The sequence below is a fragment of the Tachypleus tridentatus genome, chromosome 9 (assembly GCF_004210375.1).
Source record: "Tachypleus tridentatus isolate NWPU-2018 chromosome 9, ASM421037v1, whole genome shotgun sequence".
NCBI lineage: Eukaryota > Metazoa > Arthropoda > Merostomata > Xiphosura > Limulidae > Tachypleus > Tachypleus tridentatus.
This window is the reverse complement of record NC_134833.1, coordinates 73,771,579-73,784,878: the sequence shown is the minus strand read 5'-3', so window position 1 is coordinate 73,784,878 and position 13,300 is coordinate 73,771,579. Positions and strand designations below refer to the sequence as shown.

Below are 13,300 nucleotides of genomic sequence, written 5' to 3'. Positions count from 1 at the left end.
AATGAAAGTATATACATTTTCATTATTTGCAAACATTAAAAACAGTTAATTTCTTTCAATCTTACCATCAATGTTTTTCATCCATTTTAGCCAGAACTAGAGTATGCTACAAAAATGTATTTTAACATACAGTAATCAAAAGTAAATCGCCATAATTTAACTTCTTCCTCGTTAAGTGCCTAACTGACACTTACCTCCACACTCACAAACCGATTTACTTCCATGAAACTTCTAATTGTACTCCCTAGAAATCTTCTATGATGCAAACGTTAACATTATCCTACACTGATAATGTATTTCCTCTTACATATTAGCTTTTCTCAATTTGTGCTACCTTTTATATGCTAAATTTTAGCTCGTCACCTTGATGCTTCCACCTATCCTCACGTGGTATAGCTGCGCTGTAGCATTCAGATATAGCATGTAATAACCCTCCACCAAAAGGAGTGTGAAATATACTCCTAACCCAGCTAACTCCCTCTAAACTATAGAGCACTATCATCACATCGAGATTAGACAAAAAAGACGCACCAGAAGTAGGAAGAATAGTTCAGAATTTGTTGAGGAGATATATATCTATCAGAAATAAATTTTCAGTGTAAGAAAATGTTAGCTTTCGATACAATACCTTACCTATTCTCATACAATAGTTAGAATTGCACATTTAATGGTGGAGAGGCCAGTGCAAAGAGAAACATTCTTCCAAAAAGGTGCCCAAAGAAAGTCTTTGGAGTGTAATATGTATTATATATAGTTACACCCATGGGAGACTGCATTCCATCTGTACCAGATATACTCTTCTCCCATTATGAAAATACGTGGTGAATATGCTAGTTCAGCTGTAACTGAATGCACCAAATGGCACAGACCAGCTAGAGGGCATCAGACATATTTGGTGGTAGGAGGTTGGTTCCAGTTGTCTTTACTTCAAGATCAGTAAGCAAAAGGGAAAACACCTTACATTCTAACAAACCAGACAGGGTACACGTGTATAAATCCAGAACACAGCTAGCACCAGGTAACCTGGAAACTCGATAGGTCTTTTACTGGAAACAATGCAGTGGGTAATTGTGTAAATCTATTTTGAAAACCCAACAAGTATGAGCCAGGGAAGCAGACAGAGATGATGGAGAAAATTTATAACAGCAAACAAAGGAAGGCAGTACTTCCCATTAGATTATACAGCTAAATGGTGAAATGAGTGAATAATAAAGTTATGCAAGGCAGCCCACATGCCAGCTGGAATGTTCTTTTCTAGCAGCATGCAGAAAGGAGTGCTGAAAGAATGAAAATGAATCTGAAGAGGCAAAGTAAGTTGTTGAAATGTAATCTATGATTACATTTATAATAATAGGATTTATAATAATAGGTAATAATAGGATTATGCTCTAGTATCTACCAGAGTGCACAAATATGGAGATAATTCTCATCCTGACATGAAGTGCTGAATGAAAAATATATGGTCAAGGATGCTCCCAAACCAAAGAGAGAAGCATATGTGAAAAGGTGCAAGTCCAGTTTGGATGGAGGTAATGGAACACAGATGGTGATATGGAATGGGTCTAACCACCCATACAAAGATAAGAATAGATGAATATACAGGAGAACCACCGAGGTCAAATCTGATCATGTAAGGGCAATCAAGGAAATCCATACGAGTGTGACACCCCACAGTGGCACAGCAGTATGTCTCTGGACTTACAACACTAGAATCCAGGTTTCAATACCCATAGTAAGCAAAGCACAGATGGTCCATTGTGTAGATTTGTGCTTAATTACAAACAAACGAGTGTGACCTAATAGGAGAGGTAGTTCCCCTAGATAAATAGTCACCAAACAAGAAATTGTACATGCAGAATAAGTAGAAGAGGCATGAATCCCAGTAACATAAAATTATATTGAGAGAAGACCGATACCAGCTGAGAATGAGCTAAAAACAAAACCATAGTGAATAAGATATTGATTGGGAGAAAGGAATTGCTAGAGGTGGTGATGAACACAGTTTTGAAGAGGCATGGTACATAAATGGTAGTGATAGGAGAAAATGAAATAAGTTGAAAGCTGATGGAGCAAGGAAATGTAGAGAAGCCCATGTGTAAAAGTGAAAACCCTGAGGTTGGACAAATGGCAAAGATAATCCCAAACATCAGAATCTCGAAGGGACATAAAGAATGACGAAAATTAAAGAATTCAGAATCAGATAGATGGAAAAATAGAGCATAACGTTACCGAAATGGAAGTGGTCCAAGAATAGTAAACGAGTTAGGGTTAGAATGAAGAATTAATGAGCATATAAATAATATTATACTGGGGAAATAAAAAGAATAATGCATGCTTGATTTTAAAAAAATACAAAGGCCAAAATATGCAAGAAAGTTGAAATGCCTCTTCCACAGGAAAAGAAGTTCCTAGGGCCTAAGCATGAGAAGGAAAAACAAATTCAGCCTCCTCATTCACACCACAAACATGGAGAAGAAATGCCTGGTGCTTACTATACAACCCACAATGTCCATCAAGTCTCACCCAGAAAATGTGCTTCCATAAGCCATTATATTTTCATAACCTGTTTGGTTAAATTAGTTACTCACACATATAACAAAAAACATTACATAAATAAGTTTATAGTTTCAAGAAAAAAGAAGAAAATTATGTTCCCTCAACATCTTAAAATCTTGTTGTAATTGAGAACGTAAAACATGTCTGATGAGTTTGATTCCAAGGAACAGAAGGAAAATCTCAAGTCCAAGACCATAGAGGTTGATAATGTGTAAGGATTCTATGTCTCCTCGTATTGATGAAAGATTTTTCCTGCATAACATTGTCATGTTGAAAATACGTGGTGAATATGCTAGTTCAGCTGTAACTGAAAACCCAGATGATTTCTCCAAGCCCGTTCCCTTGGCTGTGGTTTCGCTAGATAGTAGATAGGGACAGTGGGAATCTCGTTAATCCATTCATGCGCATCACTAATTAGATGACGAGGCATTTGGCTACCTTAAGAGAGTCATAGTTATTTATTTAGTGCAAATCTCTAAGGCAAATGCATGGGTATGGTAGCATTCTGCAAGTGGAGGTGTATTGCCTCAAAATTACACTATGAAACAGCAATCTGTGAAACATTAAAGGTACTTCCATTTAACCTTAGAATTTCAATTATTTTTATGGTTGATTAAAAAAGTTCTACTTTGTATATTTAGTAAGTTTCAATTTGATTGATACTGATTGTTTTATAATTTTAATTTGTTAATTGACTAGCAACAATAAAATACATGACCAAAACGCTTTAAGATTTATCAATGACTTAGGACTTCACCTTTCAAAATTGCATATCACCATTACCTTTGTTAGGCTAGTTGTAACAATTTTTGCTAAAGAAATTCTCAGTCAATAACAATTTATAATTAATATACTACATTTTCAGTATATAATTGCTTCTTTTATTTGTGTGCATTGTTTCAATACAGTAAAATCAATAGTAACATTCCATAACTAAGGATTTGAGTCAGACTATTTATCATCCCCTATCCTATTCAGTAAACTTGACTAGCTTTTCTCATGTTTTGGCAGAATAAAATTTCTATAGCCTCCAAAAATATATAACTAAACATGAAAAACAGTTTCAGAAATAAAAAAACATCTGAAAGAGTATTTAAAAATTCCCAGATTTGTGGTTTCCATATTTAATACTACATTTCCTTTATCCAAACCTCTATAGAAGTTCCAGACAGCCAAATTCTGGAGTGAAATAATTTACTGCTCAGATCTCTTTATTCTACATTAAAATACCTGTACAATCATATTTATCAGTGGCTCTGGCTATTTTCAAATCTGAGCTTCATTTTCAATTGTTCAAACCACATGCTGTAGTAATAACCAAGAAGAACATCACCTGAATAACAAGACGTTATTATATATTCAATGGATAATGTTTCTATCAACTTTTAGTCTATACTCTGGGATGGACATAAAAAATTCTACAAAAATGTATACATTTATACTTTTATTTTTGAATCATCCTAAATTGATGTTACATAATGAAAAAATATAAGTTCTAAAATATTTTTAAACTAAAAATTACTGAAATAGTTACAATTATTATTTGAAAGTTGATATTATGCACTTAATACCTTAAAAGTGCTTGCTTGACATGATATAGTTAATAGTCAATGCTAATTACAAATTATATATCCAACTTATTATATTAGTTTCTTAATAATACATTTGAAAGTTTTTATACTTGTTTTGTACTTTGTTTTATTCCAGACTTGAATAATATCAAATTTAGTTTTAATCAATAATAGATACTCTAGGTATGTTACTAATCTCTTGCTTTTTCACAATATAACAATCAACTTGTATTCTACTCATTTTTACAACTTTTAATTAAATATTCACTCATGTTTGGTTTGTTCAATATCAAGTATCAGCACATACTTTACTTTCAACAAGTGATGTGTGTTTGCTGTTGAACATACTCAAAAAATAGCAAAACTATTAGTATAGTGAAAACAATGTTTTTGAAATCACAAGTATATTTTTAGTTATAAATAGTGAAACAATATTTTGAAAAATGTAAATGACTATTATTCTTGACGTAGTTTGTGCTCTCTAATGCTAAAAAATTTATCTTTAAAAAATAAATCATTATATGAAACAAAAGAGTAGAGTAGATAATTCATTCCATAGAATATACATGCATAGAAGAGATATGGCAAAACTTAGTTCAATGTATGGCAAATGTCTATTGTAGAAACACAAAAAACAAGCAATTGCTGTCCATTCAACTAAGTTTCATCATGAATACTCTTCCTAAACAACCTTTCAAGAATACAAGAGATATACAAAACAAACTTTAGGTACTCCAAGATCTAGAATATGATATATTATTCAACTAAGACCTCTAACAACACTACCTTAGTTCCCCTTTTATCTACTTGAAAAATAGAAGATTTTTTATGGTGCTTTAAAAATAAATCTAGTAATGCAAGGTGCTTACCTATATTGTACATTATATATATATATATATATATATAGTTTTCGTGTAGTAACTTTTGTGCACATATAGTTGAGAAATAAAAATTCACCATCAAATTTATTTATTTTTAATCTACAAAGTCTGAGTGTCCATGAAATATATCACTTGTTTACAAAATTATCTGCATATAAATAGTTGTTTTAAATAACATAAATCTTTACCTTCCATACAGTTATGTAAGCAAAGTTTTAAATATGCACATCAAACTAGTCTTCATTTTAAAAATGATCAAGCAATAACAAAAATATTCAAATGAAATAGTTGCGACTGCTGTTCTTTAATCCTATTTTGAATATAAAAATTAAAGTATTGTGAACATTCTTTAATGAAAAGTATATAATTTAAATGACATATCTTAATTTACGAACACAATTATCTAAAAATGAGGTTTCCTAAACATGTAGTAAACCATTTTCTGAGGTATACTGTTAGGAAATTTAATTATGTACGTATGTTTCTAGCTTGACAATTAACTAAATGTATTTACTGTGCTAATATTCCTAGAGAGCATAGACACCTCAAAAAGTGAAAGAAATTGATGAAATTGTTTAAAGGGAATTAATATTATTCTTGTTGTTCATTACTATATTAAGTATTTTAATGTTAAATGCATGATAAATAAGTGTGATGAGGTACTGTAAGATTAGAATGTTGAACTAAATGTCAAGTTTATATATAAAAGTGTTTGCATTTATATAGTTTGGGAACACATACCTCCTAAATTTAACAGTACAAAAGGAAATTAACTGTTCTCTTTATTAAGATCTTTATTTTTGTTTTGAATTTCAAGCAAAGCTACATAAGAGCTATCTGCACTAGTCATACCCTAAAATAGCACTGTAAGACTAGAGGAAATGCAGTTAGTCATCACTGCTCACCATCAATTCTTGGACTACTCTTTTACCAACAAATAATAGGATTAACCATCACATAATGCCACCATGACTGAAAGGGTGAGTATGCTTGGTGTGATAGTGATTCAATTCTGTGACCCTCAGGTTGAGAGTCAAGCACCTTAACCACATGGACCCTTTATTAAAAACAAAGCAGATGTAAATAGATAATTAGTTTGTGTCCCCATACTGACTATCTAACTGATTCCATGCTGAATTGCAAAAATGCCAGAAAATCTCCAAACACTAACCTATGATGAAAAGTGGCCAAATATAAGTCCCTAAGATAAGTAGGTAGCAAATGAACTTGGCACATTACCATCTCACTCCCTAAATGATCCCAATAACAGAGGAACTATGTGTGTAAAGAAAGAGCCAATGGCATTAAATGTGCCAATGTGGAAGTAATTAGGATTAATGTATTCCCCCAAAATAACCTGAGAATCTCAATGGATCCCCTTAAAGAAGAGGTGGATAGTGAAAACTTACTGTAGGATAAATATGAGGGTAAAACAGGAGTAAGAAAATTGGGTACAGGACAAATGAATTGGATAATCAGAGTCTAACCCCAACTGGTTAACTCTAAATGCTAAGAGTCAAGGAACAGAAAAACCAACCTCATGGTAAGCTAAAGCAAACTGATCTGAAGCCTGCAAAGGGTGGAGGGATAAAACAGAACATACCTCAAAAAAATCATATTCAAAAATAATAGTGTGCAGTTTAAACTTAGGAAAACAGCAACTTCAGATGGGTGAAAAGGCTGTGAAAAGTTTCGTTGTCTCAAACAGATTCAGTTTACTTAGAAAAAAATAAATGGGCAACATCAGAAGTAGGTTGGTTAAAATAACAATATCTTAAAGAATAATTGCTGATAATTTAACAGTTAATGTTTCCCCTACACACACACCTCAAGTCTGTGTGAATCTGCTGGTGGAAGGTATAACCTTGAAAGTGCTAACAAAACTTCAGAATTCTTACTTCAAAATGAATTATCAAACACAACTATGTTGGTATAAAGAAATAAAATGTGTTAAAAAGTTTGTAATTAATGACTAAGTTACATATATAGGAAAAAATATAAATTAATTCCACTTTAGAATAAGTTAAAAGTTAGTACTATTAGATAATAAACAGTAACTCAATAAAGGTAGAATGATATAAAGATTTAAAAAAAACGTAAAAATAACACAAACTAAATATCCAAACAAGAAGCAACAGCAAGATAGAATAGCACAGGAGTCACATGGGTGGGTATCGATTCCATTGGTGGAGGTTTATAGCATGATAGGTTACATTTGAAAATCAGTTTGTGTGAATGAAAGGTTTGTAGCATGCAAGAAAATTTTGCAAGTATAAACCAGCACTTATACAAATAAGAAATTATATCTTAATATTTTTCAAATCATCCACCTTAGTTACTTAACTTTTATATTCACAGGTATGACAAATGAGTGAGCAATTTTCCTATAATATTTTAATCCCTTACAAACATTGTTCAAAATTCATTAATAATGCTACAAAATGCTCATGTTTTATTTTCATTAATTTAATTCTTAAATATTTACAAATTCAAGGAAAACAAATCACACACAAACAAGGCAACAGAAAATGTAAAGAATGTACAACTCCTACCTATAATTTTACATTGATTTTTTCTTGAGCTATTATCATTTTAACATAAGGTTATAAAAATCAGATTGTATCAATATGCAAGCTTCAAAAATCATTTGAATCAGAACATAATGGAAAAATACATATAGTTTAACTAAATATACATCATTGTTAAAACACAAAAGGTAAAAACAATTAATATTTAATTACAATGGACTTGAAATAACTACTTCTACAATAACTTTTTGATAGTTCTCTTGATTATGTTTGCAATATTAAATGTGTTTTGCAACTTGTAATTATCGAATTTCTCTAAGTTAATAACTTTCCACAGCACAGAATGACATGTAATTCAATTAGACTTTTGATCACCTAATAATTTTCCAAAAATGACACAGTAGAAGTACCCAGCCCTTTTGTCTACTTTTAATGATACAAGTTTAACTTCACATTATCTCTACTAGTGAAGGTGAATATGGAAAAAATACAATGTGTATGTGTGTAACTCATTTTGAAGAAAAAGTACGTACCTTAAAATGACTTGGTCATGAGGTTAGATGTGTGTGAGGAAATGTGATTTACCTTAGTGATCCAAATACACTATACTAAAAGCCCCCCACAAAAGAAAACAAAAAAAAGAGTGAGTAGTACCTTCAGTATCCATTTAAAGGGTTAATAGTGAATACTATTGAAAAAAAAAAAGAAATAGGAAGTAACAATAATGTATGATGCTAGATGATGATCTGAGAACATATTAACCCTTAAACAGCAGAATGTTGCAGGCAGCAGCATCAATCTACTGAATCATATAATAGGTTCACAAAATATAAGTCACGTGTAACTGAAAATATACAGTACTATTAACCCTTACTCTCCAAGTTAAATCCCTAACAAAGATATATCCCAAGACTAACCCAGTCTTTAAGTAAACTAGAATAACAATACCAGATCCTAAATATCTTCAATATTCAAACCTTAGTGATTTCATGTGCAGATTATTTTGTATTAGCAACACAGCATTAAGTAAAATGCACATAATTTTATTAAAGTCACAATAACTTAAAGTAAAAAATTACATTTCAGCTTATTATAGTACACATTATTCTTAGTTACATGTGAGATATTGTACAAAAGAAATTTAACTGTGATAAAAATAACAATATGTAATGTGAACTTCTACATACCATTTCAAATAAGGTTTTCCACAGCAAAATTGGCAGTACAATAAAATATACAGTGTGGTGGTATCTCTAATGGGAAGAAAGTTGGAAGAAGTATTTTATCTGGGTGCTAAAGCCTTCATCAAGACCATTCTTACACTCCATGAGCCAGATACAGCCGATAAAAACTTCAAATTCAGTACTCTGTCTGAAACTTCTTTTGAACAAAATATCATGGCCATATGTACTAAAGCCAGAGAACTTTCTTTATGTAATAAAAAAGTAACTTTTCAAATACATCAGTGATAAAACACATAAAAGTAGAAAACAATTAACATTTGAAATAAATCCTCTCTCTACAATAACTTTTAGCTAGTTTTCTTGATTATGCTTGTTCTTTAAATTTATAATGGCAAGCGAGATAGTGGTTTTAAAGTACAACCAAAAGTGGTACTAGATGCACATATCCTCAAAAGTTAATTTCATGTGCAAAGTTATTCAGTATTAGTAACATAATATTTAAAATACTCACATAAATTTATTAGAAGTCAATATGACTTAAACATAAAAAATGGCTACATGTGGTTCAAACTTACTACAAATAAATAAGTATAAACTGTAATCAGTTACATATATCTCGGTGAAATATCAGGTTGTGACCTTTTCATAGTTTCAACAGAGTAAACAAGCTAAAGTTTCAAATACAGTGCTTGTGCACTTACACATATATTGCTGTAAAGGTCATATATATATGTAACCAAATTAATAAATACAATATAGCCCCATTCACTGAACAGCACCACAAACATCCATAAAAAAAATCATACTTTGGGTATTCAAGATTCAGATGATTAGAAAAATAACTGTGGTGTTTGCAACAACTATTTCTTTAAAATAGAATACACTTTTAAATACAAGTACTCTCCACAACAACACAACTTTCACTAGGAGTGTATGTGAGGGTTTGATTATATCTTTACTGATATGACTTAAATGTAGTACTAAAAACTGGGGTTCTCACAAAAACTGTTATTTTTTCAATAAACACTACCACTTTTAACAAATAAAAACATTACAATTTATATGAGTAGAAAGTTATTTTGATGCATTGAGTTGCATATAACTACAGAGCACAATCTAAATACTATTCCTATGCAGTACTTCTCAGAAAAAAACGTTTTTTAGAAAATGTTGATGATACTAATTTTATTTGGTGAGGTTCTAATACTACAATTAGTAATTACTAGCACAAAAGAGCCACTCAATGGGCAGCATTAGTTATATTAATTCTTATGAGATGAAACATAAACACACAAGATAAATTATCATGACACGATTGCGGGATTCATGTCTGCAGAACACACACTTAATTTTTTCAATCACATTAACTCTATACATCCCAACATTAATTTCACATGTGAACAGGAAGAAACTAATCACATATCATTTGGTAACCTCAGAATTACAAGAACCAATACACATTTTAAAACAGTAATCCACCAAAAAATCATCCATGCTGGACTATACATTCCTTGGGACTCTGCACATGAAACAAAACAAAAACTCAACATACTAAGAAACCAAATAAACACAGCCATAAAACTATGCTCACCAGATAAAATTAATGATGAATTAAACAAAATAAAACAATACTTCATCAACATCAATAAGTTTCCTCCACAAACCGTAGAAAACATTATATGTACACACCTAGACAAAAAGCAAAATCAACTAACAAAAGTAAATATACCCCACGATTTAAAAATCACAAAACCATATATGGCTGCATACCACATATTCTTGACATCAGCAGAAAAATAACCAACATTTCGCAAAAACTAGTAACAAAATATGACATTCCAGTTTATACCAAATTTATTCAAAAACAGGCACAAAACTCAGGTCTATACTATATACAAACTACGCTGACAAACACAACACCAACATTTTTTATAAAATACAATGTGATAACTGCCATGACTTGTATATTAGAGAAACAAGTATAGAAATGGAAACCAGATTCAAAAAACACAAAAAGTAACCTTCACACGTTTTCCAACACTGCAAATCAAATCAACACAACATAACCATAGAAAACACCCAAATACTAAATAAAGAAACAAACGCAAAATTAAGGAAACCTTACTTATACAACAGCTCAAGCCCAAAATAAACCAATACAAAGGAACACCTTTATACCTATATTAATAAATATATCCAACATCTAAGCACGCCCTCTACATTCCTACACTCAATTACACAACTGCCTTCAAATATGTGGTCAGATATCGGTCAGTAACCCTTTCTTTTTTTGTGAACCTGACGATGACCAAAGAAGGTTGAAACATTGTTCGCTCCTCTATTAGCCCATTTTCTACCCACACCAGCCGTTTTTAAATATATAAAAATGTATATATAATTTTTTTTACAAAATTTGGGTATAACATATGGGAAACAAAAGATAAATCTAAAATTCTATTTTACACATTTCTGATTTTGAATCTACAATAGACAAAATAAGAGGACTACAAAAAAGAAACATTTTTCGGTTAATATTATTTTCATACAAGCTTTAGGTCTACTGATTTTAATATATTCCTAGCTTTCTATTTAAACTGTAAATTTTAAAGTATTATGTTGCACTCATAAATAGCATTTCATTGAATCTTTTCTCTCTCATTATCCATACCAACTCACAAATTCTGGTATTGAATGAAATGCTTTTGAGAAGTGACTTAATAGGAGACAAAAGACATGAAATGTTCTCTTATTATGAATCTTCAATGAACAAGTTAAGAAGGATGTGAAATAAGAACCTTTTGCACTTAACATCATTTTAATAAATACAAAAAAAAATCATATCTCTGAGATCTAACAAACGTTAAAGACTTTCTAAAGAACTCTAAATTGTATTTTTGTTTTTCACAATTAGCTGAAACTGAAAACAAAATCTACAGGTATTTATAAAATACTGGTACATATTAACTAAAATAAGCATTCTGATCATTTTGATCCCTGTATACATCAAATGTATGACAAAGTTATTGCAATAGAAATAAGGAAGAAAACAAAACCATTTGCCTGGGCAGCATATGTCTAGGGAAAGAAGACCCAATCAAATCAGAAAAGAGGATAACATAAGAGGAATGGGAAAGAATGCAGAGAACATCCATGCCATAAATATCAGAATGACAATGGCTGCAAGCAAAAAGGATAAGGAAAGGAACTCAAGAGAAATATGGTACAAGGAACATGTAGCAAGCAAAATAAAAGGATGTGGAAAATGGACAAGATTAAAGGAGTGAAATAACATGGCAGACAAAAGCTTTCCAGCAAAGGGAGAAATGGAAGGTGTTTAACTAGGAAAAGCTGACACAAACAAACCCTAAACCCAAAAAAATGGGAAAGATGATGTATCAAAGAGTAAAAGTAGTGGAAACCACATCAAATGAACCAAGGTCTGAAGGTAGATCACTGCTTCTGGTAGACAAACAAGGAATAAGGTAAAACAGAACAGGGAGAGAAAGACACCAAACAATGGATGAGTCCCTAAACTGAGACAAAGGACCAGACAAAAGCCATGCATGAAGACTTAAGATGGAGTTTGGTGATCTTAGAATTAACTATATATACAATAGCAGTTGTAAGGGGAGAGACTTGGACAGACATAAGGATAGAAGATATCACTCCAAGCAGGCCAGTACGAAGCAATATCCAGGACACGATAAGGAGTGGTCTGGATAAAAGAAAGACTCTAGAGAGGAGACTGATCAAAGGGTAGGCATATAGTTAAAAACCCTCCCATCCTGACTTAATGCATCTACTCTTAGAACTGAAGAGTGGGGAACAAGAGACCAAAATGAAGACACTTTAGCATTGCAGTGAGTGGGAAACATATCCATATCTAGTGTTCATAGTTGAGAACAAACTCACCTGAAAACCTGTGAAAGAAGAATCCATTCCATAGGAAGAACCCGGTGAAATTGATGTAAGCAATCAGTTAACAAATTTGTAATGGTAAGAACATGACATGCCAAGGTTGCCATCTAGTGAGAGTGGACTAAGTGAAAAAGATCCAGAGTATGAAAACACAGACATCTGGATTCGGCTCCCCCTTGCTTAATGTTATAGCAGATGACAGTGAATTAGTCTGAATAAACCATAACCACCCACCCTTTCAGGAGTAGGAGGAAATGATACAGAGCCCAACAAATTGACAAAAGCTTCTGGATGTTGAAAACAGAGAATTATTTTCTCAATGGACTATCAACCAGAAATAATTTGGGTTTTGAGGAGAGTCCCTAACCCATCAAGGAGGCATCAATGAAAACATGAGATTCTAGACAAGGTGGAAAAATGGGGATCCCCACCATATTCAGTTCCTATTGATCCATCAAACAAATTTGGACATAATCCCAGGGGAAAGGTAATAGGATGATTCAAGGGATTGTGGGAGACATTCCATTGATCAAGAAGTCTACTGAAGTAAACATGAGCTTGATCCCAGGGAATGAGAGCTTCCAAGGGAACCCCACATCCCCAAAAGAGGGAAAACCCTGACACAGTGAGAAAGGAGAAGGTAGTGCCATTAAGACTGCTTT

At 32.1% G+C, this 13,300-nt stretch overlaps 1 long non-coding RNA gene across 2 annotated transcripts; it reads right to left on the bottom strand.

Annotated features, from left to right (window-relative positions):
* Nucleotides 1–3,414: 3,414 nt before the first annotated feature.
* On the bottom strand, nt 3,415–10,893 carry LOC143225502 (uncharacterized). Of its 2 annotated transcripts, XR_013013884.1 has the most exons (3): nt 10,846–10,893; nt 8,724–8,964; nt 3,415–3,889 (listed from the first exon to the last, which is right to left on the bottom strand). It is a non-coding gene; the product is annotated as an uncharacterized LOC143225502 (long non-coding RNA). The 2 variants fall into 2 exon arrangements; XR_013013883.1 differs by lacking the exon at nt 10,846–10,893 and having other exon boundaries at nt 8,724–10,839.
* Nucleotides 10,894–13,300: the final 2,407 nt, after the last annotated feature.